Source organism: Bubalus bubalis, chromosome 22 (assembly GCF_019923935.1).
Source record: "Bubalus bubalis isolate 160015118507 breed Murrah chromosome 22, NDDB_SH_1, whole genome shotgun sequence".
In the NCBI taxonomy this organism is placed as follows: Eukaryota; Metazoa; Chordata; class Mammalia; order Artiodactyla; family Bovidae; genus Bubalus; species Bubalus bubalis.
The window spans coordinates 59,371,871-59,398,610 of NC_059178.1; the positions used below are offsets into that span (position 1 = coordinate 59,371,871).

The 26,740-nt window shown below is 48.0% G+C and overlaps 1 protein-coding gene across 6 annotated transcripts in view; it reads right to left on the minus strand.

The window, feature by feature from the left end:
• The window catches only part of ZNF516 (zinc finger protein 516), a 101,155-nt gene extending 74,984 nt beyond the window's left edge, over positions 1-26,171 (minus strand). For 2 of the 6 annotated variants that reach the window (XM_044934788.2, XM_025273611.3), the window contains exon 1: positions 26,040-26,170. The gene's annotated coding sequence lies outside the window, so the exon portion shown is untranslated. Of the gene's footprint in view, positions 1-10,194; positions 14,175-22,449; positions 22,550-25,634; positions 25,768-26,039 lie in introns of those variants that run through there. The other 4 variants (XM_044934789.2, XM_025273612.3, XM_025273610.3 and 1 more) reach the window with 4 other exon arrangements.
• Positions 26,172-26,740: the final 569 nt, after the last annotated feature.

A 26,740-nucleotide genomic window follows, 5' to 3' on the forward strand; every position in this document is an offset into this window, starting at 1 on the left:
CTTAAAAGTCATAACACAAAACATAAATGAACAATATTTATAGGCATCATGAGGTCAATAATCAACTCTTAAAATTACATAAAATCTGTTGCGCTGGGAACAGTATTATGCCAAGTGAGGATTAGACCTTGCAATGTCAGAGGTCATCGCTAGAACCCACCAACTGTTTAGAAAAGTTTTCCTCTAGATGAGGCAGCCAATTTTCATGCCAAATTTGGAACAGCCTGTCTCTAAATTCCCTGTTACACTTCATGCGCTCTGCTGAACCCTGTGGGCCGAAAACTCACAGAAAAGTGTCCCTTTCCACCCACCCCTCCCCCCCAATAATTTTAACTTAACTCTGGAGCAAGTCAAGAGTTTTCAGAATACAATTTGAATTCGAATACAGAAAGAGGAGTTCCATTAAGGATATATTTCTATCCAACACAAACATGCCTCCACACAGTGACTCTTTTCGCACTAACAGCTTGAGAAATTCCAAGTTCAAGTTATTTTAGAGGCAGCGTTTAACTGACACCGTGTGGTGTTCTGATCCAAGGAGCCCTTTTATAAATCAGCTTTGGAATGTCCCACTTCTTCCTGACTCGAAATTCTATACGAATCCTATTCTGTGCTCTCTGGTTTATTCTGAGAATTTTAATCCACTTCATTTTTTGTAACAAATATTTTACAACCATCCTCAAGCCAAAAGCCCTTAAGTTCTGACCTAATTCACATTAAGAACTTCTTATCTGTGATTTTATATAAATCCTACATACTGCATAGCTTACACTACCCTTGACAATGCTTCCATAAAGTTCAATAAATCTGATCTTTTAAATTCCTTTTATATTCCTTTCTCCTTCTTAAGTAATTTTCTTAAAAAGTATTTTTCTAAGTTGATTAAAAGACAACTTTCAAATGTCTTATTCTACCCACATCAAAGACATGAACTGCAGTCTCTCTCACCAACCTATGGGCCAGAAGAAATTAGAAACAGATAAAAACATTACTGCTATTAAGAATTTTCAAAGAATAATTTTACCAGTATGCACAATGTATCAGCAATTCAGAAGTTGCGACATTCATCAAACCCTCAACCTCCTGCACTTAGAAGGCAGGCATCCTCTACCACCAGTGTCCTGGCACTAAAGGAGAGAAGGCCAGACTGTATCCTCCAGCCAACACCTGGCAAGAGGTGGGAGCCACCGCTCTCAGGGGTTCCTGGGAGGTGTGGCCTCTGCACCAGGAGGCGTGGTCTCTGTAAGAGAGGCATGGCCCCTGCACTGGAAAATGGGGACACTACTGGGAGGCGTGGCCTCTGTGCTGGGAGGTGCCGTCTCTGCACCAGGAAGCATGGCCTCTGCAGCAGGAGGCATGGCCTCTGCATTGGGGATGTGGTCTCTGCACCAGGAGGAATGGCCTCTGCGGCAGGACTCGTGGTCTCTGTAAGAGAGGCATGACCTCTGCATTGGGGGTGTGGTCTCTGTACCAGGAAGCGTGGCCTCCGTGGCAGGGGGCATGGCCTCTGCCTCAGGACTCGTGGTCTCTGTAAGAGAGGCATAGCGTCTGCATTGGGAGGTGTGGTCTCTGCGCCAGAGGCGTGCTCTCTGTACGAGAGGCGTGGCCTCTGCACTTCTCGGGCCCTAACTGTGCCGGTGTGCGGAGTGGGTGCTCTGTAACCTGCCCGTTTCTGAGGAAGAAGGGGGAACACCAAGTGTTTCTGGGACTCGGCAGGCCCAAGCCGCTGCTGTCCGAGCATTCTCGCAAGAGCGGTCAGGCCTCTTCCCGAACATGTGATGGCCTCACACCGCTGTGTGGGATAACTGGACAGTGATCCTGGCCCAGTGGGGCCCGGGCCCCACACGCACCATGTCTACACTGGGCCTCCCTCCATCTCCCACCTGCCCGATCCATCACCGCATCTCCAGGATTGCACCCTCCAACACCTCTCTCAGGTCCCCCTTTTCTCCAGTCTTATGGTCACTGGTCTGCCGGGAGTACCACCCTCCCTGAGCACTGCCCGGCATCATCTTCTGAAAATGGACCCCTCTCAGTCCCCTGCTCTGGTGAGCACTCTGCTGCAGACACTGAGGGGTCACCCAGAACCCATCACCTCATAACTGGTGAAAGCCCAGCGTCCTCAAGATCACTCACAGCCCTTAGAGACCTCTCAGACGCCACCTGCTGTACTCACACACGTATATATGTGTACACACACACACACAAACGCACACGCATGCACCCACATGCCCTCCAGGCTCTCTGAGGCTCTGACCGCTGCCCACAGCTCCGTCCTCACCCAGCACCCTCTCCTCAGAGAACCAACTTCCACAAGGGCCCCAGTCCTCACCACAACCTCCTTTACAATCTACTGGGAAAAAGAATCCAGTCAAACAGGTGACTCAGAGAACTCACACGCAAAACAGTAAAAATGAAACAAATCTGGCAATGATTATTGAACCTAACAGGCAAAGAAATGTGTAGATAGAATCAAGCCTAAGTATTTGTGAGGTATATATAAACATGCAATTGTTACATTTCTTGCAAGACATTATATACAACATAAGAATAATAAATTTACAATTGTAGACTAAAACCACATGCAGAAAAGGAACTACAATAGCATGAGGGGAGAGGGGAAGAAATGAAGAAAGGGAGGAAGGGAACAGAGGCGCTTTCATTTCTTCATCTTCCCCGAAGAGGAAGTCCCTTCGAATTACATTGTTACTGAAGTCGATAAATTGAGAAACAGGGGTTTAAGCAAAAGTTATAAATATAACCATTGATAGAACTGAAAACACTGAACCTTCTATCTATCTTCTGATTTCAAGGATTAAAGAAGAGAAACATGATTCTTTTACCAATAAATAAAAAAGAAAGCATAAAATCAGATAAAAAGTTTTTTCTAAGTAGGAAAGAACATCTAATAAATGTTTCAGCAAAAAATATAAATGGATCAACTTATTTATTTAAAAAGACTCAATGAAGGGCTTAACAACTAAATCCAACTCTTGGCCCTGTACAAAAGACACCCCAAATGAAGAAATTCAGAAAAGCTGGATAATATATAGATAAAATAAAACAAAAATGCAAATAAACAAGAGTGAAAATAGAAATATCACTAAAAGTTTAATTCATGGTTTAAAAAAGGTATTCAATTGCACAAAAGTCATATTATAATGATTAAGGGTAAAAAAAGAAACCATCAGGGATGAGGCTGTCCTACATGTTAAAATCATGTAACACAGAACCAAATACATAAAGCAAACACCCCAGTGAATACATGGATAGATCACAAGAGACAAAATGGATCTGGGAGAATTAACAAATCTCTCTTAAACCTAGAGATTAAAAAGGCAAAAACAACAGTAGACGTGAATGAAACAGTAGGGATTATCGAGTATGTAACGTCAGACACCGTACTGGCCAGTTTGCTAAACTAAGGATAGAACATAAGGCGGCTACATGCTGACCACAAAGATGGGCTCTAACGGCTCCATAAATCAGAAACAGCGCAGGTCTCCCAAGCTTCAGATATAGTAATGTGACAGCAAAAACTACCAAGTGAAAGCAAAAACAACACTAACAAAAGTTCAGCCATTTGGAAAATTTTGAACTTTCCGTAACAACTCCTGGGGCAGGAGAAGATCATGGGGCAACTGCAAACCTCTCCTGAACCCCTCTGTGTCAAAATGTATGGGGCACAAAGAAGCTGAAAGGGTAACCAGCTGTGGGATTAAACATAGAGAAAACATGTACGTGAAGTATTCAAGTCAAGAAGTAGCCAAAAAAGCATTAAAAGCCTTAAACTTGAAGTTTAAAAGGTAACTACAAATGAGAAAAAAAAACAGCAAAATTGATAAAGTCAATAATTGGCTCTTTGATAAGCCCAATGAATGAGAAAATTGACAAGCTGGTCTAATCAAAAACAAAAAATAAAGTAGGAGCTGGGGGAAATTAGATCCATGGACCACCAAAGTAAGGAGAATTAAAAGAATATAATGTTCTTCAAAGCTCTACATTAACAAATGTGATAATATTGAAAGAAATTACTAATTTTCTATTAAAATATTCTTTACCACCTGCGCCACTAGGTAAGCCCTAAATAAACATCCAAAATCTATTCAGCAATCAATAGAAGCAGCAACAGAACAATAATCAGGTAAGAAATCAAAAGGCCTGTCACACACTTATTCACTTGCTCAAATGCAAAAAAAAAAAAAAAAAAAAAGAAAATCAGTTACGGTCATACAGATTTTGAGAAACAACTTAGATAGAGGCTATTTGAATGTTTCTGGAGCGAAAAGACCTTACACAAAGTGAAGAATAGAAAAGAGATAAAAAGTTTCTCATGATGTACTCTGCATATAAGTTAAATAAGCAGGGTGACAATATACAGCCTTGACATACTCCTTTTCCTATTTGGAACCAGTCTGTTGTTCCATGTCCAGTTCTAACTGTTGCTTCCTGACCTGCATATAGGTTTCTCAAGAGGCAGGTCAGGTGGTCTGGTATTCCCATCTCTTTCAGAATTTTCCACAGTTTATTGTGATCCACACAGTCATGGGCTTTGGCATAGTCAATAAAGCAGAAAGAGATGCTTTTCTGGAACTCTCTTGCTTTTTCCATGATCCAGTGGATGTTGTCAATTTGATTTCTGGTTCCTATGCCTTTTCTAAAACCAGCTTGAACATCTGCAAGTTCACAGTTCACGTATTGCTGAAGCCTGGCTTGGAGAATTTTGAGCATTACTTTACTAGCATGTGAGATGAGTGCAATTGTGTGGTAGTTTGAGCATTCTTTGGCATTGCCTTTCTTTGGGATTGGAATGAAAACTGACCTTTTCCAGTCCTGTGGCCACTGCTGAGTTTTCCAAATTTGCTGGCATATTGAGTACAGCACTTTCACAGCATCATCAAATCCAGGATTTGAAATAGCTCAACTGGAATTCCATCACCTCTACCAGCTTTGTTCGTAGTGATGCTTTCTAAGGCCCACTTGACTTCACATTCCAGAATGTCTGGCTCTAGGTGAGTGATCACACCTTCGTGATTATCTTATTCGTGAAGATCTTTTTTGTACAGTTCTTTTGTGCATTCTTGCCACCTTTTCTTAATATTGCAGAGTACATCATGAGAAACGCTGGACTGGAAGAAGCACAAGCTGGAATCAAGATTGCCAGGAGAAATATCAATAACCTCAGATATGCAGATGGCGCCACCCTTATGGCAAAAAGTGAAGAAGAACTAAAGAGCCTCTTGATGAAATTGAAAGAGGAGAGTGAAAAAGTTGGCTTAAAGCTCAACATTCAGAAAACGAAGATCATGGCATCTGGTCCCATCACTTCATGGCAAATAGATGGGGAAACAGTGGAAACAGTGGCTGACTTTATTTTCTGGGGCTCCAAAATCACTGCAGATGATGACTGCAGCCATGAAATTAAAAGACGCTTACTCCTTGGAAGGAAAGTTATGACCAACCTAGATAGCATATTCAAAAGCAGAGACATTACTTTGCCAACAAAGGTCGTCCAGTCAAGGCTATGGTTTTCCCAGTGGTCATGTATGGATGTGAAAGTTGGACTGTGAAGAAAGCTGAGCACCAAAGAATTGATGCTTTTTGGTATTGGAGAAGACTCTTGAGAGTCCCTTGGACTGCAAGGAGATCCAACCAGTCCATCCTAAAGGAGATCAGTCCTGGGTGTTCTTTGGAAGGACTGATGCTGAAGCTGAAAATCCAATACTTTGGCCACCTCATGCGAAGAGTTGACTCACTGGAAAAGACTCTGATGCTGGGAGGGATTGGGGGCAGGAGGAGAAGGGGACGACAGAGGATGAGATGGCTGGAAGGCATCACCAGCTCGATGGAAATGAGTTTGGGTGAACTCCGGGAGTTGGTGATGGACAGGGAGGCCTGGCGTGCTGTAATTCATGGGGTTGCGAAGGGTCGGACACGACTGAGCAACTGAACTGAACTGAACTGAAACCAAAAGTTATCTGAGACAACAGAGCACAGAGCTACTGTCCTAATAAAGAAAATGTTCTTACAAAGCAACAAATCGTAAATAACTCAGTGAAAAACTGACCGAGTAAGTGAAGAGGTGGTTCACAAGAGAAATAATAGTCAGTAGACACTAGGAAATGCTCGATGTGGCTTTAAATTTTTAAAATCCGGTGCGTATTTTCCCTATCAGATTGCCCAAGACCGAAAGACTGATAACATCAAGAGCTGACAAAGACAAAGCCTCATGTCCCTGACTGCTGCTGAGGGTGTGGAACGACAGTTTGATATCCTGATGGAAACTCGACAATATCACTCAATGAAAACGCCCCTTCCGGCCAAAAACTCCATCTTGGGGACCTAATCCCAAAGAAACATTCCAACACATGCACAAAACCATGTGTGTCAGAGAGGCTCTCTGCACACTAGGAAACCCTCAGCGGCACAAGAGTCCACTACGGGGACACACACAGTGCAGCTTCCAGGGCAACATCCAGCTGCTGGCTATGGGCCCTGCCCACTGGCTGCTCCCACCCAGGTCCCCTCCCTGTGGCTCAGAGCAGACCACACTGGGTACTGGGCATTTAAAAACCAGGATGGGGTGTGCCAGCCTTTACCCTCTGCTCATCCCTTAAGAAGAGTATGTTGTAGGACTTATCTGGTGATCCAGTGGTTACTACTCTGCCCTTTCAATACAGGGGCTGAGGGTTCGACCCCTGGTTGGGGAACTAAGATCCCACAACCACTCAATGCAGCCAAAAAAAAAATGAGAAAATAAGTTGATGGAAAACTCCCATTTTAATTTTGGGGGAAAAAAACCTGATACTGGGAAAGACTGAGGACAGGAGGAGAAGGCGGTGACAAAGGATGAGGTGGTTGGATAGCATCACTGACTCAAGGGACATGAGTTTGTGCAAACTCTGGGAGATAGTGGAGGACAGGAAAGCCTGGTATGCTGCAGTCCATGGGGTCACAAAGAGTCAGACCGGATTTAGCAACTGAACAACATGTATGTATATTAAAAATCCAAGTACATTCATGAAGCTGATGGACTTCAATGCCTAATACAGTGATTGATATCGAGAAGGCAGTCAGTACACAGCAGACTGCATAAAGTAAAAATTACAAAAACACTGTGAAATGTCACACACGTCCTTTTTTCTCAAAATGCAACTTTTACTTTGGATTGCAAATATCTCGATGGCAAAGATAGTAAGAGTCTTTTCAGTCTACCAGCTATGCATTTTGTACAATTATTCAAAAAGAAATAGTTTAATTTCAGCAAGGAGAATGTTACCCTAAGTATTTCTCTATAATTCAATTGTTCAAATACGTGATTGAAAATCAATTAACAAGTCATCAGTTATCAGTTCAGTCACTCAGTCATGTCAGACTCTTTGCGAGCCCATGAACCACAGCATGCCAGGCCTCCCTGTCCATCACCAACTCCCAGAATTTACCCAAATTCATGTCCGTGGAGTCGGTGATGTCATCCAATCATCTCATCCTCTGTTGTTCCCTTCTCCTTCTGCCTTCAATCTTTCCCAGCATCAGGGTCTTTTCAAATGAGTCAGCCCTTCACATCAGCTGGCCAAAATACTGGATTTTCAGCTTCAACATCAGTCCTTCCAATGAACACCCAGGACTGATCTCCTTTAGGATGGACTGATTGGATCTCCTTGCAGTCCAAGGGACTCTCAAGAGTCTTTTCCAACACCACGGTTCAAAAGCATCAATTCTTCAGCACTCAGCTTTCTTCACAGTCCAACTCTCACATCCATACATGACCACTGGAAAAACCATAGCCTGGACTAGACAGACCTTTCTTTGTTGGCAAAGTAATGTCTCTGCTTTTTAATATGCTATCTAGGTTGGTCATAACTTTCCTTCCAAGGAGTAAGCGTCTTTTAATTTCATGGCTTCAGTCACCATCTGCAATGAATTTGGAGCCCCTCAAAAAATAAAGTCAGCCCCTGTTTCCACTGTTTCCCATCCATTTGCCATGAAGTGATGGGACCAGATGCCATGATCTTAATTTTCTGAATGTTGAGCTTTAAGCCAACTTTTTCACTCTCCTCTTTCAATTTCATCAAGAGGCTCTTTAGTTCTTCTTCACTTTCTGCCATAAGGGTGGTGTCATCTGCATATCTGAGGTTATTGATATTTCTCCCGGCAATCTTGATTCCAGCTTGTGCTTCTTCCAGTCCAGCGTTTCTCATGATGTACTCTGCATAGAAGTTAAATAAGCAGAGTGACAGTATACAGCCTTGATGTACTCCTTTTGCTATTTGTAACCAGTCTGTTGTTCCATGTCCAGTCCTAACTGTTGCTTCCTGACCTGCATACAGATTTCTCAAGAGGCAGGTCAGGTGGTCTGGTATTCCCATCTCTTTCAGAATTTTCCAGTTTATTGTGATCCACACAGTCAAAGGCTTTGGCACAGTCAATAAAGCAGAAATAGATGGTCTTCTGGAAGTCTCTTGCTTTTAACAAGTTATTTATGCTGAACTCCACCCCCACCGAGGGCTTCCTCAGTGGCTCAGTGGTAAAGACTCCACCTACAATGCAGCAGACGCAGGAGACTTGGGTTTGATTGGGTTGGGACGATCTCCTGGAGAAGGAAGTGGGAACCACTCCAGTATTCCTGCCTGGAAAATCCCATGGACAGGCTACAGTCCAAGGGGTCGCAACGAGTCGGACATGACTGAATGAAGGAGCAGAAGCAGACCTAAAGGAAAAGTGCCGTGTCTTCGTACCATTTTGTGAACTTATATGTAACTTATTTTTGAAAACCTCTACGTCTTCCAAGTGAAGTACTGTGTCAGTCTTTACCCCCTTACACAAGAGAAACACAACATAAGGTTCGGGCCCCAGATGTCCACGTTTAATTCTGGCTCGATAATTAAAATGTGAAGCTTCATATGAATTTCCAGAATAATGACATTCAGATCAACTCTCTGCCAGAAAATGGGATGCTACCAAAGAAGACAAAGTTTTGGGAGAATGGGAAAGGACATCATTTGTGCTCAGCTCCCACGAATCCTCAAAATTAAAAATAGGATGGAGCTCATATTCACAGCTTCAACTTCAGACATCTTACGGTGAATTAAGCGTGCAAGTGGAGAGGAAAGAAATTCTGCCCCGTGTGATTAAATGTAAGCCTGCAATCCTGTGTCTGCTTCCCACTAACCTCCAAGACCAGCCATGGTTTGTCTAAGAAAGGGATGTTTTAATCAGAACACTTGAATTTATTGTCATCCTGAAGTCCCATCTGACTAGCAGATCCTCAGGCAAATGAATACCCATAAATTTCACATGACGGGTAGAAACCGCCTAAGCTCTTTGAGCCCCCAGATGTGCAGCCAATTCAGGGTGACCATCTCCGGGGCCTTCAATCTTTTCTTAGCAAAGGATCCACTTATGAAATCCAACTGCAAAGAACTGACTCATTGGAAAAGACCCTGATGCCGGGGAAGATTGAATGCAGGAGGAGAAGGGGACAATGGAGGATGACATGGTTGGATGGCACCACCAACTCTATGGACATCAGTTTGAATAAACTCTGGGAGTTGGTGATGGACAGGGAAACCTGGCATGCTGCAGTCCATGGGGTCGCAAAGAGCTGAACACGAATGAGCAACTGAACTGAACTAACTGATGAAATCCAACAGATTGAGATGCATGTCAATTGGCAAAACTCTGCTAAGAATGTCAGGTCCACACAGTAAAAAATGGTGATCCTGACACCGACAGTTCTCATTTCTCCTTTAAGTGGAAATATCCCTTTGCCTCAACCTGCACACATCTCAAGCGTGGTTCAGCTGGGCCACTCAAACAGAAAAAGAGAACCAGCGCTTTTTCTCAGAGCTGAACAGCGTTGACCTGGACTTTGTTATCCCGCAGGAATGCCAGTTGATCTTTTTTTTTCTTTTAGGCCCGGTAAGTTTCCTGAACACTGATACTGTGAGTCCATAGGCGAGAGAATCAACAGAATTCTAGTCTGTTTCAACACCATTTATCTATCCAAAGAAGCACTGCGGTGATCGATAGGGTAAGAAATGCAACGTGACCTTCAGTCTAAATACTAAGTCTAAATGCAAAATGTGCTGACTGGAACCTGGACTCTCAGGCAGGAGCAGCAGGTAGACCGTAGCCTGGAGGCCAAGAGCAGGACCAGCCCCACAATCAGGAAGCAGTTTAACCAGGTCTCACCTCAGAAACGTGACAGCTTAACAGCCAGCAGGAGCAGCAGTCTCAAGATTCGTGGGGACACAGACTCGCTCTGCGCCGACTCCTGGAACGGCAGGGTTTTGTGCCTGACTGTGGCAGGTAATAAATATACCGACACAATGTGATTCTCTTGCAATTTTAAACCCGTAAATCCCCTTCCAGCTGGTAGCCAAACACCCCCATCACACTCGGCCACACTCACGACATGGCCCACTGTAAAGCCCACGAGGGCAGGACCTCCGTGTCTCTCACTGTGATTCCTTACAGCGCAGGAATAAGACACAAACCATCCTCAAAAACACTGCGGATACGAAGGAACGGAATCATGACACTACATTTAACCCTCTTCTCCTTAAAAGCAGCATCACCCTCTTAAAGGAGGTCCATTTGCTCTTATTACTGACTTGACTCTTCCCTCTGAGAAGTAGCTTTTCTGAACTGTTGCTGCCCATCTGGGGAAAAGGAATCTTCATTGTTATTATTATTAATAGGGTTACACTGAAATGACCTACTTTAAGAAGACTGATGAAGGACACTGGTTCCAGGTCCATCGTGAGGGAAAGAGGTTTTCCCTTTGCATCCACATCGCCCTCCTGAGTGAAAAGCCCCCAAGATGGCATTTCCACGAGCTTTGATACAGAGCTCAAAGCGCACTGCGTTCTCATCCAACCCCCGTATTTCACATCTCAGGACCTGGGAGCAGAAACGAGATGGGCACGAGGTCATCCGTGAAGAATGTGAGGGGAGGCTCTGCAAAACCATAATCTCAGAAAAACACTCTGCTCCTCCGCACAGAGAGCGTTTTGTTGGTGCCTGATCGTCATTGCCACAACGACACACAACATTATCAGTGAACTCTGCCTGGGGTTTACACTCCAGGCTCGCCTGAAGCCCCCAGGCAAACTAGACAGTTTCTATATTTTATACAGTCGCTCTCTGTATTGTGAGGTTAATAAAACAAAAATGAGGCGAATTAGGATTTAAGCCTTAATAGGCTTCCCAGGGAGGGCTTTCCTGGTGGCTCAGCAATCAAGAATCCACCTGCAGGAGACCCAGGTTCAATCCCTGGGTCTGGAAGATCCCCTGGAGGAGGGCATGGTTACCCACTCCAGTATTCTTGCCCGGAGAATCCCAGGGACAGAGGAGTCTAATGGGCTACAATCCATGGAATCACAAAGAGTCAGATGCAACTGAGCAACTGAGCACACACATATGCTGAATATAAAGAACATCTATCTAACTGAATTAGACCACAAGTCTCACCTGCTTGTAAAATAAACAGACTTTTTTTTACTGTGCAAAAAGTAGGAAGAATTAAATGCCTTTTATGCTGGATGTAAAGTTTATATTTTTACATGCTACATATAAAATTACCACTAGATGAGACAGAATAAACCGGAACCATCACAACTTTCCTTCTGTGTTCTGAAATTCTTGAGTGGCCTTCATCTGCAGTTCAGTCTGCTCTCGGGCTCCCTTTCTTTTTGGTGCACCGCACACTGTGCTCTGCGGGCCCTCGGGGGAGGCCAGCGTCTGACCCCATTTCACAGATGAACAAGTTAAGGCACACGGGCTTCACAACCGGCCAGAAGTCAACACGACTGGATATGAGACAGGAAGCCAGAGGCTGCATCTTGCACTACAACTCCTTCCCACACGCCTATAATCCAGGATTAACACACCTGAGTTACCGGATGCTACATCAGAGGCAGGGGCCCAGCTGCAGGAATCCAGAGGAATATCTGGACAGGCCGGCTCCTGCTTCCGAGGGTGCTGGGCCGATTTACCAGGGACTCTCCGGAGGACAGACACGAGGCGGGGTCAGCCTCGGGCTGCTGGACACCCCAGTGCCTCCTTCAGCTGCCCTTCCCAGCACCCCACACACACTGCTCCTGCACAGACCTTGAGAATGGTAGAAGGGAACTTTTATCCCTTAATTATGCTCCTCTGATTCTGGAAATATCTGAGATATTTCCAAAGTGTCCTGCACCGCCCCTTAGAATCCTTGTCTACCAACAGCTGAACTGGGGGAGTGCAAGTCCCTGATGAATCTCAGCTCCGGCTCCCACCCCCGACAGCATCTCCAGCCCCACAGCTGTTCCAGCCCCACAGGGGCCAAATGGGGCAAGGCCACGTCGGGCTGAGCTCTGAGTGTAAGATCCACGGGGATTTCCACAGCTCAGAGCGAGACAGAGAGCCAAGAACATCTCAGTAGTAACTTTTACGTCATTACGTGTTCAAGGAACATTTTGGATCTCCCAGGTTAAATAAACCATATCATTAATTTTACCATTTCTTTACCCTTTTTGCACGGGGTAACTAGAAAATCAAAACTGAAATGTTCTACTACCAAGCAGCACGGCCTAGCAGGATGGTCAGCCCACTGGGGCCACAGTCAGCTTGCCAGCCACCTGTTTTTGTGCAGCTTGTGTATGAGCTGAGGACAGTGGCTGGGGTAAAAATCAAAGAGAGAATAGCATTTTATGACATGTGAAATGACATGAAATCAAGTTTCAGTATCCACAGAGCTTGTTTATTCACCGATACGCTGTCTGTGACTGCTTCTCTGACTGCTACAAGGCAGACAGAATGAGCCCCTGCAGAGCAATTCTGGCCCACAAAGCCCCAAATGTTTACTATCCGGCCCTTCACAGAAAAAGGCTGCTGACCCCTGCCCAACAAGGACCTGGCTTCCCAAGATCGGGCCCTCCTGGGCTTTGGTGCAGGCTCCGCAAGCCAACCTGAAGGAGAGGGCCTGGGACCCCTGGCTGGATGGATGACTGGACGCTGACGCAGGGGTCTCCTCGCTTCAAATCCCCAGACCACCCTGTAAATTCCTCCTTCTGCTCATCTTCACATAAGACACAGCCACACACTGCACAAGGCCCGCCTGCTCGGGGGCCGGTCCCCGCTGAGGGCACCCTGACCCTGGCTCCCAGTCCCCCCGGTGACGCATTGGTCACCCAGGCCACTTCGAACAGAGGCCCAGAGGAGGGACACTGGCCTTCCACGACGTGATCTCCACAGAGAGACACAACTCCAGGGGGCTCAGACCAAGACTCAAAGTTAGGTTTCAGCAAGCATGAGGAGGGTCAGACTCCAGGTGACCACCCACAATCTGGTCTGCTCAGACGACCCAAGTTCCTTAACCACGAGGGTCTCAGCATCCTCCTGGGGGCAAGGGGCTAGAATAAGCTCCTCTCTCCCAACTGTGACGAATACCAAACAACACACAGAACGTGGCAGGCGTGGAACCAATGTTCATAAAAAGGAATGAGCCTTGATAGAACATTTATGAGCTATTTGCTTGGGGGGGGCCGGTTATTCAGGTGGTCGCTCAATTCGATTCAAGTCTGTGTTAGGCCCTTAAAGATAAAAACTCAATTTACAACGATAAACTGTAGTGCTCAATACCTGGGATCATGTTGTCATGGGGACTCAAAAAACAGCTCTCAACTCGGGATGCTGTATTCTGACACCCTTGCTCCAGGGGAGCTCCAAGGAACCCCCTTTGCAAGCCACCATACTCTCTCCAAGAGCACCGCTGAAGGTCAGCTATGGGAAAACACAAGGCCTGTGCAAAAAAGCCCAACATATAAACTTAGAGGACAAAACCCTCCTCCTTCACGGGAGAGCTCGTGAGTTCTGTCCTCATCATCTAGTCAACATATCAATAGCCCTATTTCACTCACTTTTAGTGGCCAGAAGACTCAGATTCTACATTTCAGTTCAAGTAAATCCGCTGGAGGGAACACGATGAGCTGGATGCGAAATCCTACTATCCCCTCATCAGGACCTATTATTTCACTTCCTTGTTCTTGACTTTCATTTACACCTTACTTCCCAGGTGGCGCTAGTGGTAAAGAACCTGCCTGCTGGGTCTACACTCGCAGAGTTCAGAGGTCCGATCAGCCCTGAGCTTTCTCAACAAGCTGCAACCTCGCTTCGCGCATCGGGGGGCGGGGGGGGGGGGCATCGGCGGGGGGGGGGGGGGTGATCGGGGGGGGGGGGGGCACAAGACTGCGACTCAGGAGCCCTGGGTGTGAGCTCGACTCCGTCACCGTGGCCTCGCTGGGTCACTGAATCCTTCTGTGTTTCAGGACCTGTAAAAATTCCAATTCACCCCAAAGCATCCCTAAGCCGCCGGCCAGTGACATAAGTATAACTCTCCATATGAACCCTTTTAAACAAGCCCAAACAGAAATAACATCAATGCACAAAGAAAGGTAAATAACCAGGGAAGTAAGTGTTTCCTTTCACGGTCATTCTATACAATCAACTGAAAACCCCGCAGAGGTAACAAGCGCCCTGGGCAGCAGTGGGCCACCGTAGCCTGCCTGGGCCACGACGTGCAGCTCAGTGCTCGTCTAAATGGTGCCTTTGTGGCCCCAAAGAGCTCACGCACTTTCCAAAATAGTCTACTATTTCCATGGACACTGGGAAGACCTCATTTAACCGCTGGCTGAAATACACACTCTCAACAGCCCTGAACATTCGTAGCTAAACAAACACTGGACCGTCCATCAACCGACACCCACATGCACAAAATAAATCCCAAATTCTAACTGCAGTATCTTCTTTTTTTAACCAGTCCCTACAGATACTTTCAAGTGTATAATAGCTGTTAGGAAAATTAACCTTCCTTTGTCAAGTTCAAATTTTAAGCAGCCCATAATCTTTCGTCAACCTAGAAAATAACTGATAAGCCAATCTTCCTGTAAAACCATTAACAGACTCTGCTTTTCTGTCACCAGGGTAATTTACTGAGGCCAATTTTAATCCTACCACTAAACCACTAATCCTATGACTCTACAGAATTGTCCCAAGTTTACGTTGCTATGGCAAGTATTTTTACATTAGGAATTCAGTTATTTACTTAGAGTTCTGTTTTTTGTTTTTTGGAATGAGATCATTATCCTTGCCTCTTGTTTTAAAGCATAAAAAGCCGTTTCTGAGCTAAGGAAGCCACTTGAGCACCTGGGCTGTGCTATGCTCATCACAATAACACTGATTTCAATTACGCTCAGTGTGAGTCAAAGGAACAAATTATCACCATTATGCTAATGGTCACGCTAAAGACACAGAAAGCCTTGGAGTGATGAGTCTAAATCTGCTGGGACTATGATTACCAATGTGAATGATGATATTTTCTCAAACTGGCACAGAAATCTCCCTGGGTCACTGATGGTGTCAGTAGGAATTATGTGTCAGGCAAAGTGGCCTTCGTTCACATCACTCAGACTCCCTGAGCGGTACCTGGCCCCGCCTTCCATCATCACGTGCCCACCTGCACCGTTCACATCACTCAGACTCCCTGAGCAGTACCCGGCCCATCCCAGCCCCATCCTCACGTGCCCACCTGCGTGATTCTCATCCGTCTGACTCCCTGAGTGGTGCCCAGCACTACCCTCCCATCCTCACGTGCCCACGTGCACTTTACAGGCAACGCACACATGGATGAAGGTAATGTGTTCACTTCTTTTCTTAAAACGGGGAACCCAGCATGATTAAAGCTGCGGAGGCTGACTCAGCAAGAAACGGTCTAGAGACCCAGGAGCTCTGCAGCCATACGGGACCTTAAAAACAGGCAGAGTAGCACTGAAACACACATTACACATGTGAAACAGTTAGTGGGAAGGCGCTGTATAGCACAGGGAGCTCAACCCGGGGCTCGGTGATGGCCCGGAGGGGTGGGATGGGGTGGAGGGTGGGAGGGAGAGTCAAAAGAAGGAGGCCATGTGTAGACCAATGGCTGATTCCTGCTGATGTATGGCAGAAACCAACACAACACTGTGAAGTAACCACCCCCCAACTAAAAGTAAATAGTGCTATGCTAAGTCACTTCAGTCGTGTCCGACTCTGTGCGACCCCATAGACAGCAGCCCACCAGGCTCCCCCATCCCTGGGATTCTTCAGGCAAGAACACTGGAATGGGCTGCCATTTCCTTCTCCAATGCATGAAAGGGAAAAGTGAAAGTGAAGTCGCTCAGTCGTGTCCAACTCTTAGCGACCCCATGGACTGCAGCCTAACAGGCTCCTCCGTCCATGGGATTTTCCAAGCAAGAGTACTGGAGTGGGGTGCCATTGCCTTCTCCGAAAGTAAATAAATAAGAACTGAAACCGACTCACAGTTACAGTCAACAACCTAGTAGTTTCTGGGCAAGTGGAGTGGGGGACGGGCAAGATAGGCGAAGGGGACCAAGAGGTAAAAGGTACCTCTACATAGGCAGAAGACAAACAAGACGTAAGGACATAATGCACAGCACAGGGACTGTAGTCAGTATTTTATAATAACTTTATGTGGAGTATAATCCATAAAAATATCCAATTACTATGTTATAGACCTGATACCTATGTGTATTGTAAACCATACTTCAATTAAATAAATATCAAGCCAAAATATCGCATACCTTAAACTCATACAATGTTAAATGTCAATTACATCTTAATAAAAACATCCCCCCCAAAAAATTGGAGGCAGACTCTTCATCCATGCCCACATCCATCCATTCCAGAGATGCAGCATGTAACAGAGAAGCTTGTGATCACATACATGTCTATCTAAACATTCCAAATAACATGTGTAAATAAAACAAATTCTTCAGTGAAAACATCACAGACTTGCCTTTAGATAATCCCAGAACAAAAGCAGCCACAAAAGTTTAAACTATAAATTAGGATCACCCATCTGTTCAAGGGTTCATCCATCCATCAAAAAAAATAATAATAAAAATCTAATTTTTTAAGAAGGAAAATAACACATATTTTTTAGCTCTAGGTTAAAGTCACCAAAATAATTAGGAACTACACAGTGGAAATCCTGTCTCACCAGCCCAACTTTCAGCCCATTTATAACCAGCAGAAGTTTTAACTACTCACATGGGGCTGTGTGTCTTCCTGAATCCACACAATCAGCCAACATTTAATGTCAAACTCTTTTCCCACAAACATTATTTCAGGGGAAAAAAAGAAAAGCGACCCTTGCTCACAGCCCTCAAATACCAACCGAACAAGAAGCTGAGGAAGCCAGGAACGGCCTCTCAGCACAGCTCTGGATGCATCCTTCACTGTCCCAACTTTCAAAGAACATTCTGGAATGTTGAAAGGAATCAGCGCCTCACGCAGCCCCAGTCAGTCCGAGCAACATAGGTTAAACAGTGCCATATGGCAAACACAGGCACATGTTGCCCTTCTCTGAGACAAAGGACAAAAATTCCTAAACAAATATCCTTCCTTTCACATGGGAAGAGTTGGAGAGGGAGGGTTTTTCGAGTGAAGATCAAATAATGCTGGGAAAGGGTTTCTTTTTTAATTCCAAGTGCCTAAGAAAAAACTAGCGTTTTACCAGAGAACCTCAATTTTTCAGTCTCCCTTCAACTATGTCGTGAAAGCTAACACCACGTTAGCCTACGCTCCCCATCTCCTGAGTGAGCAAGAAAAGAGCAAGACAGCTGCACGGAGGGCTGAGCTGACAACAGCAGTCTCCGGTGCCAGCAATGGTGAGAGGCAGCCTACCTGGTTCTGGAGGAAGAGAGCGCCAGCTTACTTTCCTCCTGAAGGAAACACATTAGGTCTCCTCCTTTCAACCCTCCGTTGAGGAAGTGTCTGAACTTCAGGTCACATGTAATACCTATTTCTTAAAGTCTGTTTTCAGAATGTAACAACTGGATCAAATTCCTGACTGCAAAACATCATCAACCACAACAGAACAGAAAGAAAAAGAAAACCTACCAGAATGAACACATATTTGAAATACACAGAAAATCTACCTACACCCAATGGAGCTGCTTTTTGAATTGATTTTTTCGACACTCTGCGGTGGTGCTTGACTCATCATTTTACACGTATTTACATGTTTGGGTTCCAAAAAGAGTTGCATTTCTAATTACTTCTGCTTTGTGATTCTCAGTGCCATTTGAATCGAAGACTAAACACCAGCTCTTTTTTGGAAAACTACTTTTAAGGGATGTCGAGAGCCACAAAAATTACACTTTGTTACCATTCCGATATATGCTGCTGGAAAACAGTTCATTCTGGACATAAACATGACAACCAGCATTAGCTCTGGAAAGAGAATCTGCAGCTGCCCAAATCACATGTAGCCAGATGCGAGGGATGAGGAATACACCAAACAGGCAGTTGCAACTGCTCATTCTGACCAGTCTGTCTGAAACACACTTGGTACACCTTGGCAGAGAGTGTAACTCGCACTTACAAGTAATGCATTTATGGGGCCTGCGTGCATACTCCTCCCATAGCTATTTAAGTGGAGACCCTAAAACAGCTCTCTCCTGAAGAAAATTAATTTTAAAATAAAGATGCTTTCTAAAGAACTGGGTAAGACATTTCAAATTTATAGTGAAACTTTTTCCTTATTCTTCCCATAAGGTTAGTTTTATTAAGAAATTCTTCATAAATAAACATTTGATAGGATTCCTCTCTTAATACAGGCTTGTGACAATTTGCCAGCATTTCTGTAAACTGCAAGTTATTCATAGCTGGAGTCCAAAAATAAAGAGGATGCCCTCCTATAAATCAGTGCCCCCACACTCACTCTGGTGGGGAGCGAATCTCACTCAGGGCAAGGGTCACCCCTCCATCAAAGAGAAAAGTCCCCCCTCCCCCCTCCCCAAATTCACTTGTTCCTGGAGGCAGACAGAAGAGACACCAAGGCTTGAATCTGAAAAATGCTGTCACTCTCATGGTCCCAAGGCTCATTTAATCCCAAACAGACCTCTGCCAACATACTGCTGGCCATCAGCTGGAAAAGGTCAGGGGTGACATCCCCAAGGAGGAGACCGGAAGGAGAAAAGGGCCACAGTCTCACGAGTGACTCACACCACCAGTGAGCGCCAAACCCAGCGACCAGTCAAAAAATTGCTGGTACCCAAACTCCAGGTGCCCAGGGACGCACACGCACACCCCACATTCACATCTGCCATCCCAAAGCTCCATCCTGCTAGCCGGTCTCTGCATTTTCCAATCAGACTGCAGAAGGAAGCCACATCCTGACGCTGCTATTCACTTGAAAGATGCAAAGCCAAGTGAGATGTGGTTTCCTACCAAGAGAGTAAGGATCTGGGAGCTAACGACGGTGATGCAATGAGTTTTTCCTATTTAGACATTCAGAATTCTGGAGAAGAAGATGAAAGGTGCCCAGTGCTAAGCAAGCCAAGCCAGGTCCACGTGCTGGGTGCCAGCTCCGCTGTGAGCACCCCGAGAGGAGCACAGCGCAGACGGCCAGGGCGGCACAGGGAACCACTAGTATCTCCCAACAGCTCTCAGCAAGAAGAGAGTTAAAGAAATGCTTCCCACATCTTCTAGAACTTCTGAGGGGGAGGGCTTAGGAAAGCAAAGGGATGCATTTTTTAAAGAATTGTGTCAGAATAACTCCATCCAAGAGCTAGGATGTAGAAACATTCACAGCACCTACAGTATCCCCTTTTGAAGAAGGAATGCTACTTCTACGTTCAAATATTTATGACTGCATATATCTGATCAAAATCTTTTCACTTTCTTCTGCTTTCTTCATTAGTTCTATTCCTTCTGCCAAAATCTATGCCTGTTACTGAGAAAATTTTTTAGCTGTCTCCAGCTAAATGTGGCCATCAAACACCAGTGAAAAAGTTATGTTTCCTGCACAACAGAGTTGCTTTATTCAGTTAGAACTCTAATGACATTATAAGCAAAATACCACTTTTAACGATATAACTAACACCAATGTTGAAAATGGAATAAAAACCAAGAGTGTAGTATCCTAAATGTTGACAACAAACATATTAACAAATGAAAGCAGACACGGCTGGACAAGCTCCTTCCCACTGAACGGAATCGGCTTCTATTTCAGTTTCCTATTTCTATGCCATTAAGGTATAATGCAGCTGAAACTCTAAACACAATCTCTGGCCAGACTTACAGGCATTCTCACAAAATTCTTTATAAAAGAGCCAATCTGGTAACTTATGAATAAGACCAATACGTATCCTAGAAAATGAATAAAGAAAAATCCACAATGACCCAATAAACCAAGTACTGGTTTTTCAAGAACTATCCATGACTAAACTCTCCTTAAATTCCTAGGTCACATTATCATTTTTCCCTATTTAGTAAGGCTGAAAACCATCTGTTAGAGCTTACCCCACTCTGAGTTCTTCTTTCAAGAAGTCTCCTTTTCTTTTCTCCATAATTGTTGCTAAACTTAATCTCCACACCAAATGCTCCACCTATAAGACTCAGATATCTTCAAGTAGGAGCAGGTAAGGTAAGTAAAGTTAAAGTTTAATTCATGGAAGTGGAGACAAGGCAATTTCAGCATCGACCTGTTTTCACAAACATCACCCATTTAATTTACCCTGGGTTGGTCTGTGGACATGTTACAAAGTTAGACATGTGGGACTTCAGAGACCTAGAAAACTTTAATCTCTAAATTAGTCAACTTTAAAGGTCCTTTACAAACTAACAATGGGATTAAGACTGGTGATGAAAACTACTCTTGGGTCATCAGTGACTAATATCGATTACACATCCAAACGTTAAAAGTTCTTGATTGAGTAAGTTTCAGTATATTAAGCCATTGGGAAAGACTGTTCTGACAAACAACAGCTTTTAGAAATAAAACGAAGCAGCACTCCTCTCCTTTACCTACCAAATAGGCTCCTTGACTGTTCTGTTTCATTTTAGAGACTTCCCCCATTCTTTGTGAGTTTGAGGGCACATCCCTTGGGATTTTTTTTTTTTTAATGTTACTGTGGTTTAAGCGTTTCATTATATTCAAATTGGCAAGTTAAAACAAAGCCCTACTAATGAACCAAGAAAAATATCAGACATGATATATTTGTATCTTAACACATCAAACTTCGAATTCCATTACCAAAATACTGGAGTCTGGCTCAGAACTCAGGGTCTCCCAGGGCCCATTCAAGGGAGCTGGGAGTTGCTCTCAAGGAACTGTCTGTCCCTCTCCGCAACCGGAGCCCTCAGACCCGGGCCAGCTCCGCCCCTCCCACTTCACACACAGGGAAAGTTGCGCAGCAGTGGCTTGCGGGGCACTTAATTCCGGCCGGTCTGTGTAAATATAAATACACAGCTATTTTGACGCCACAATCAAAGAATGCCAGAGAAAATGAAGGAACAAACAAATGATAAAATCAGCTCTTTTTTGCGCAGCAGCAGAAAGATCCTACCGAATAGCAGGCATGCCGAGTTCCCTAAAGTAGCACTTACATTCCTCAACCAAAATACTCCAATCGTATTAATAGGGAGGCAGGAAAAATAATCCGGAGAAGATCCTGTTGGGAGAATAACCACCCTAGATTCTCCTCCAGTCAGTCCTTTAATGGTATGTCTCACACAGCCACCGGGTTGGAGCACCTCAATGTTTAAATCATCTTTAATCAAGACTGGAGAATAAGGGCAGGTTCACGGGGAAATGCCTTTCTGTTGCACGCTTAATTGAGACTTTTGTGACTTGCCGTTAGGTCAGCGCCGCGCGCGGCCCAGGGTCCCGCAGCCCTGCCCTTTGTTACGCGGTGGACCCCTCCGGCAGGCCCAGCCCCCAGCCCCCGGGGCTTTCAGTCCCAGCGTGGGGTGCACCTGGGCCCCCACGGCCGACACGTACCAGGACCCACGGGCAGGGCGCAGCAACTCCACGCCCTGCAGCCCCGCACCGGGACGCCCGGGCCCGGTGCCCACCAGCCCCTCGCGCCCAAAGCCGCCCGGACCGGATCAGGTACGTACCCTTATGTAATCGCCCGGGGGCCACGCCTTTCCCACCGCCCCACCTCCGCCAGGACAAAGTGAAGTTTAAAATAGAAACCAATTACCTGGCCTTGGCGGCGCCGGGGCCCCTGGAGCGCGGTCCGCGCCGCCGCGCACATCCCCGCCGGGCCATGGACCCGCGCAGACCCCAGCCCGGGCCCCCACCGCCCCATCACCCGCAGACCCCCGCCCCGGCCCCCACTTCCCCGTTCCGCGCGGACCCCCGCCCCGGCCCCCACTGCCCCGTTCCGCATGGACTCCCGCCCCGGCCCTCACTGCCCCGTTCCCCGTGGACCCCTGCCCGGGTCCCCGCTCCCCCGGCCCCAGCCAGGACCCCACTCCCAGACCAGGCCCTCACGCCCCTTCCAAGCACCCCCCCCAACATCTCCCCCCAGGGCGGCCCCACCCCCAGCTCCATCCCCCACTCGCTCCGGCGAGCCCGATCCCTCCCCAGCTAGACCCCCTCCGGCCCGCACGGACCCCCGCCTTTGTTACGGTGCGAAGTTGGGCCGTGGGTCCCCGTCTCTTTCACTTCTTGGGTTACAGTGCAGGCGTGTGACGTCCGCTCCACATGACGGGGGCGGGGGGCGGGCGCCGGGGGGCGGGGGCGCAGGCCGGGCCCTCCCCCCTCCCCGCCCCGCCCGCCCCGCCCCCGGCCCTCCCCCAGTGAGCCAGGCCGCGCGCGGCCGCCGCCCCCGCCCCCGGGGCGGGCAGGTAAGCGCCCCCGCCCCTGCCCGGCCCCCGCGCCCCCCGGCGCCCCGGGCCCCGCGCCGCACCCCCGGAGGAGCAGAAACAGGAATGATTTAATCCAGCGACACCTCCCCCTGCTACCCATTCCTCCATCCGCGAGCTCACAGAGATGGGGGGCGGGGGGGAGGACCGAGTCTTACTCGGATTAGGGGTCGGGAACGGCCTGGGCGGTGGGTGCGGGGCTGGACACCACCTCGTCTCCCAGTTAGGATCTTGTCGCCCGGGATCGCCCATGGACCGTCCGGGTGACCGCTGCGCGGCCCCGCAGCCGGATACACCGCGCGTGGACGAGGCCGGGGCGTAGGTCCCTCCCAGGGAAGGTCTCCAGGAAGGAGGGGGCACGAGTGGGGCCTTAACCCGTTCCCCGCAGCACCGCCGTCCGCCCCGGGGCGAAGCGGCGCCGCGGCTCCAACACTGAGCAGATGCTGCGTGGCCAGTCCGGCCCGCACACTTCCACACGCCACCACCACTCATATTCCGAGGAAAGTGGGTGCCGGGCTAAACCGCAGGAAACGCGGAGCGGCCCGGGACGCTCTCCGCGCGTGAATGTGCGCATTGTGCGCGAGCGCACTGCCAGCGCTGCGTGTTCGTAAGTCGGGTGGGCAGCTGAACTTTCCCTGACCGTGAACTGATCACATTCTAGGCTCTGCCACGGACGGAGTATCAACTGCCATAGAGGAAAAAAAAATCTGAAGTTGGAAGGTACACGCTGCCCTTCACTTTCACAGTGAACACCAGTTTCAACAATTCCCGATTTCGCTACGCTTAGCGCCGGGCGAGTGGGCTCCAACACTCTAACCCCAAGAAGCGGGGCGCATCTGTCGCGTGGGAACGAGACGGGAGAAACCACACATTTCGATAATCTCTGAGAAGCACAATCACATCACTCCTTGGCTTCCCCTTCTGCAGGTTTCGCCCTGAATCCGAAAGCACCTCTGATGCTCCTTCTTTACAGGAAGACACTCAGAGGAGAGACTGCTGCGTGCCTACCTAGCTGCACAGACTCGGAAAAAAGCGTGTCCACGTCTACAGCTCACAACTGTGCAAATCCGGAGCCTGCGGATGCGCGGGGATGGTCGGACTTAACAGTGTGCAGACACATGGGCGCATGCACGCGCGCGCGCGTACACACTCACACCCCAAATTACCTCCGGGATGGAGAAAGCCGCTGCGGATTGGCCAGGAGAGCCGTCACTCACACCCAGGGGGCAGGGAGACTTTGCAAGGCTGTTTCCTTTTCATCCCCCCCTCCCTACCGTTTCATTTATTGGTAAAACAACAGCAGAGCTCTGAAAGTTAGCCATCTGCGCCGAGAGTTTGCCTTCTTTAACTACGGGGGCGTCAGACAATATCCATTTAAATATATTTTATACTTCCACAATGGATGAAAGGGAAAATTAGCAATCGGGGTGGGGGCGGAGAGGAAGCTAGCTGTGAAAAGGAGGGGTCATGGGTGGGGGGGCGGGTAGTGGACGCGGGGTGAAGTTGTCCTCAACACCCAAAAGGAACTTTGACCTTTCACTGATCTCGAAATTAAAAAATGTTCTTCACAGGTCAGAGTATCACCATCGCCGGTCCTAGTTTATGAATTCATTATTTTAATTTTATTATTTAAGCATGCGCCAATCATAGTGTTTCCTTAAGAAAGAACTGACCTATTTTTGGCTGGAGATAAACGATCATGTTAACAGATGTTAATCTTGTAATCTGTTTTTCCTGTAAGCACTTTACATACCCGGGTTTCAGACCTTAAAAATAACATCTTTTCCAAAAAGACCTGACGTCACAATTCACTCCCTGAAAAAGCACTCCCCCTCTCCAGTTTTTTTTTTTTCCTCCGCAATGATTTCAGAGACATTAAATCTTTTTCACTTTATAAATGCTGATTTGTTCTGCCTCAACTCCCACGAGCTTTTATTTGCATTTCAAATTCCACAGGTTACACCAGTCGCCTTTTCAAAAAATGTAAACCAACAATGCAGCAGCAAATGGCTTTTTGTGCATCTGGATTAAATAAGGCACAGGATGAATATATTTTAAAAAGAGGGCTGAGCAAGTTGATCTCTGCACACCCGGAGACCAATTACTTCTTTATCAATAAGCCCAGCGGAATGAGTAGGATACAGACACAGAACCCAGAAGCTCCTGGTCAGATCCGGGTCTGCAGCGGGGAGCTTGTTAACGCCGATAATAACCGGGGCTGACGAACAGACCCACATTTTTCGGGTAAAAGGCTCAGTCTCCCTGGTCCCTGATAGCAGGGTCCACCGGCCCCCTAGCCCACCACCGCTGATTGTCACCGCACACCAAACCTCCTCCACGAACCACTGTTTTAAATACCCAGCTCGGCTGGCTTTTACCAAACTTATTCATACAAACTTATTCATTCAAACTTATTCTTTAAAACTTGACGAGGCGGTTTAATCTAAATAATGATCGTAACTCTTCAGTAGGTTAGCTCTCCCTGGAAATGGCAGACCAGGCGCTTTTTCGACCCTCCCCTCCCCAAATACACACACCCCAGGTATTCTTTCCTAGTGTATGCCCGGGTGTAAATAGCGATCAGTACCATCCCCACCCCTGCTCCCACCCTTAGCAGGCTGGGTGCATCTCCGAGGAGCCCCCGCTTGCCAGAGCCCCTCCCCACCGCTCCTCAGAGTCATTGCAAGAACCCTCGCCCCCACCCCCACCCCTGCCCCAACTTCCCTTCAGAGCTCTCACTTCTTTTAACATTAGGGTCACTTCTGCGCTCCCAGCTGACGGGCAGGGAGCCAGGGAAGGGGGAGGCAAAGCGACGCCCCTCCTGCAAACCTGTCCCCGAGGCAGCCGCGCTCGGTGCCCACAGGCAACGACCCCATCCGCCGAACCCTTAATAACTGAAGCGGCTCCTCCGGCCCCGCAACCCCATCACCCACCTTCATTAGCCGGAGCGTTTTACTTTAAAGTAAGGCAATTTGCTCTTTGTCTTCTAATGGATGGAGAGCGCATCCGAGCTCCCCTCCTCCCGCGTCGCCTTTGACGAAGTGTACAAAGCCAGCGCCTCCTCCGCGCTCCCCTCCGGCCCCCACCCCGCCCCTCCACTGCGGTAAAAGCCACCTCTCCGGCGCTCGCCCGGCCGCCTGAAGTTGCATCTTCCCTCTCCCGGAATTGCGGAGCGGAGCAACTACCCACCGAGGAAGCGAGCAGCCCTCCCCGCGCCCCGGAGCCCCTCCCCGGCGCCCCCACCCCCGCGGCGCACGCCGGGTCCCCCACACGTCGAGGCCTGGTCCCCGCGCCCTCCGCCCCCGCCGGCCCCGCCGCGCCCCCACCGCAGCCCCTACCTTGCAGGGGAGGCGGAGGCCAGGGGAGAAGGACGCGCACGCCCCGCGCCTCTGAAGGTGAAGCCGAGCGCCCGAGGCGCGGAGCCGAGCGCTGCACTAGACCGACCGCGCCAGCTGCGCCCGGGCGCGGGGGACGCGCGAGGGCGCGCGGGGCCCGCCACGCGCCCGGCCCCCTCCCCGCGCCGCTCGCGCGCGCCCTGGACGCGCCCGCCCCGCGGGGACCCCGGCGCCGGCCGGGCTCCGGGGGCTACGCTGCGCGGGGAGGGGGCCGGGCCCCAGCAGCTGGGCGCAGGCCCGAGGCTTCCCCCAGCACCGGAATGGTCTGCCCTGTAGGAAACGCACACGCTCCACTATTGTCTCATCAGCACAAAGTTCTGCCACACTGCGGGGAAAGTCTGGAGGCTCGCGATGACTCAGACACAGATAATTCTTCCCCTAATAGCACTGAATCACGATCCCAGTGGCTAGTTGTCGCCCCTGCTTCCCGAGGGCCAGCGCTGCCGCAGATCCAGTTAGGGGAAGCTGTTGACGCGCACACACGGATACACACACGAGCACGCATCCATACGTGCAGGCGTGCTGGGGATGCATTTCCAGCCGACTCGGGCACCTGAGCGCTAAGCCTCGAATCCAGATTTATACTCGGATATCCTTCCGGTGGTCCCAGCCGCGCGTGCTTTACCAACCGCTCCGGGTGTGCG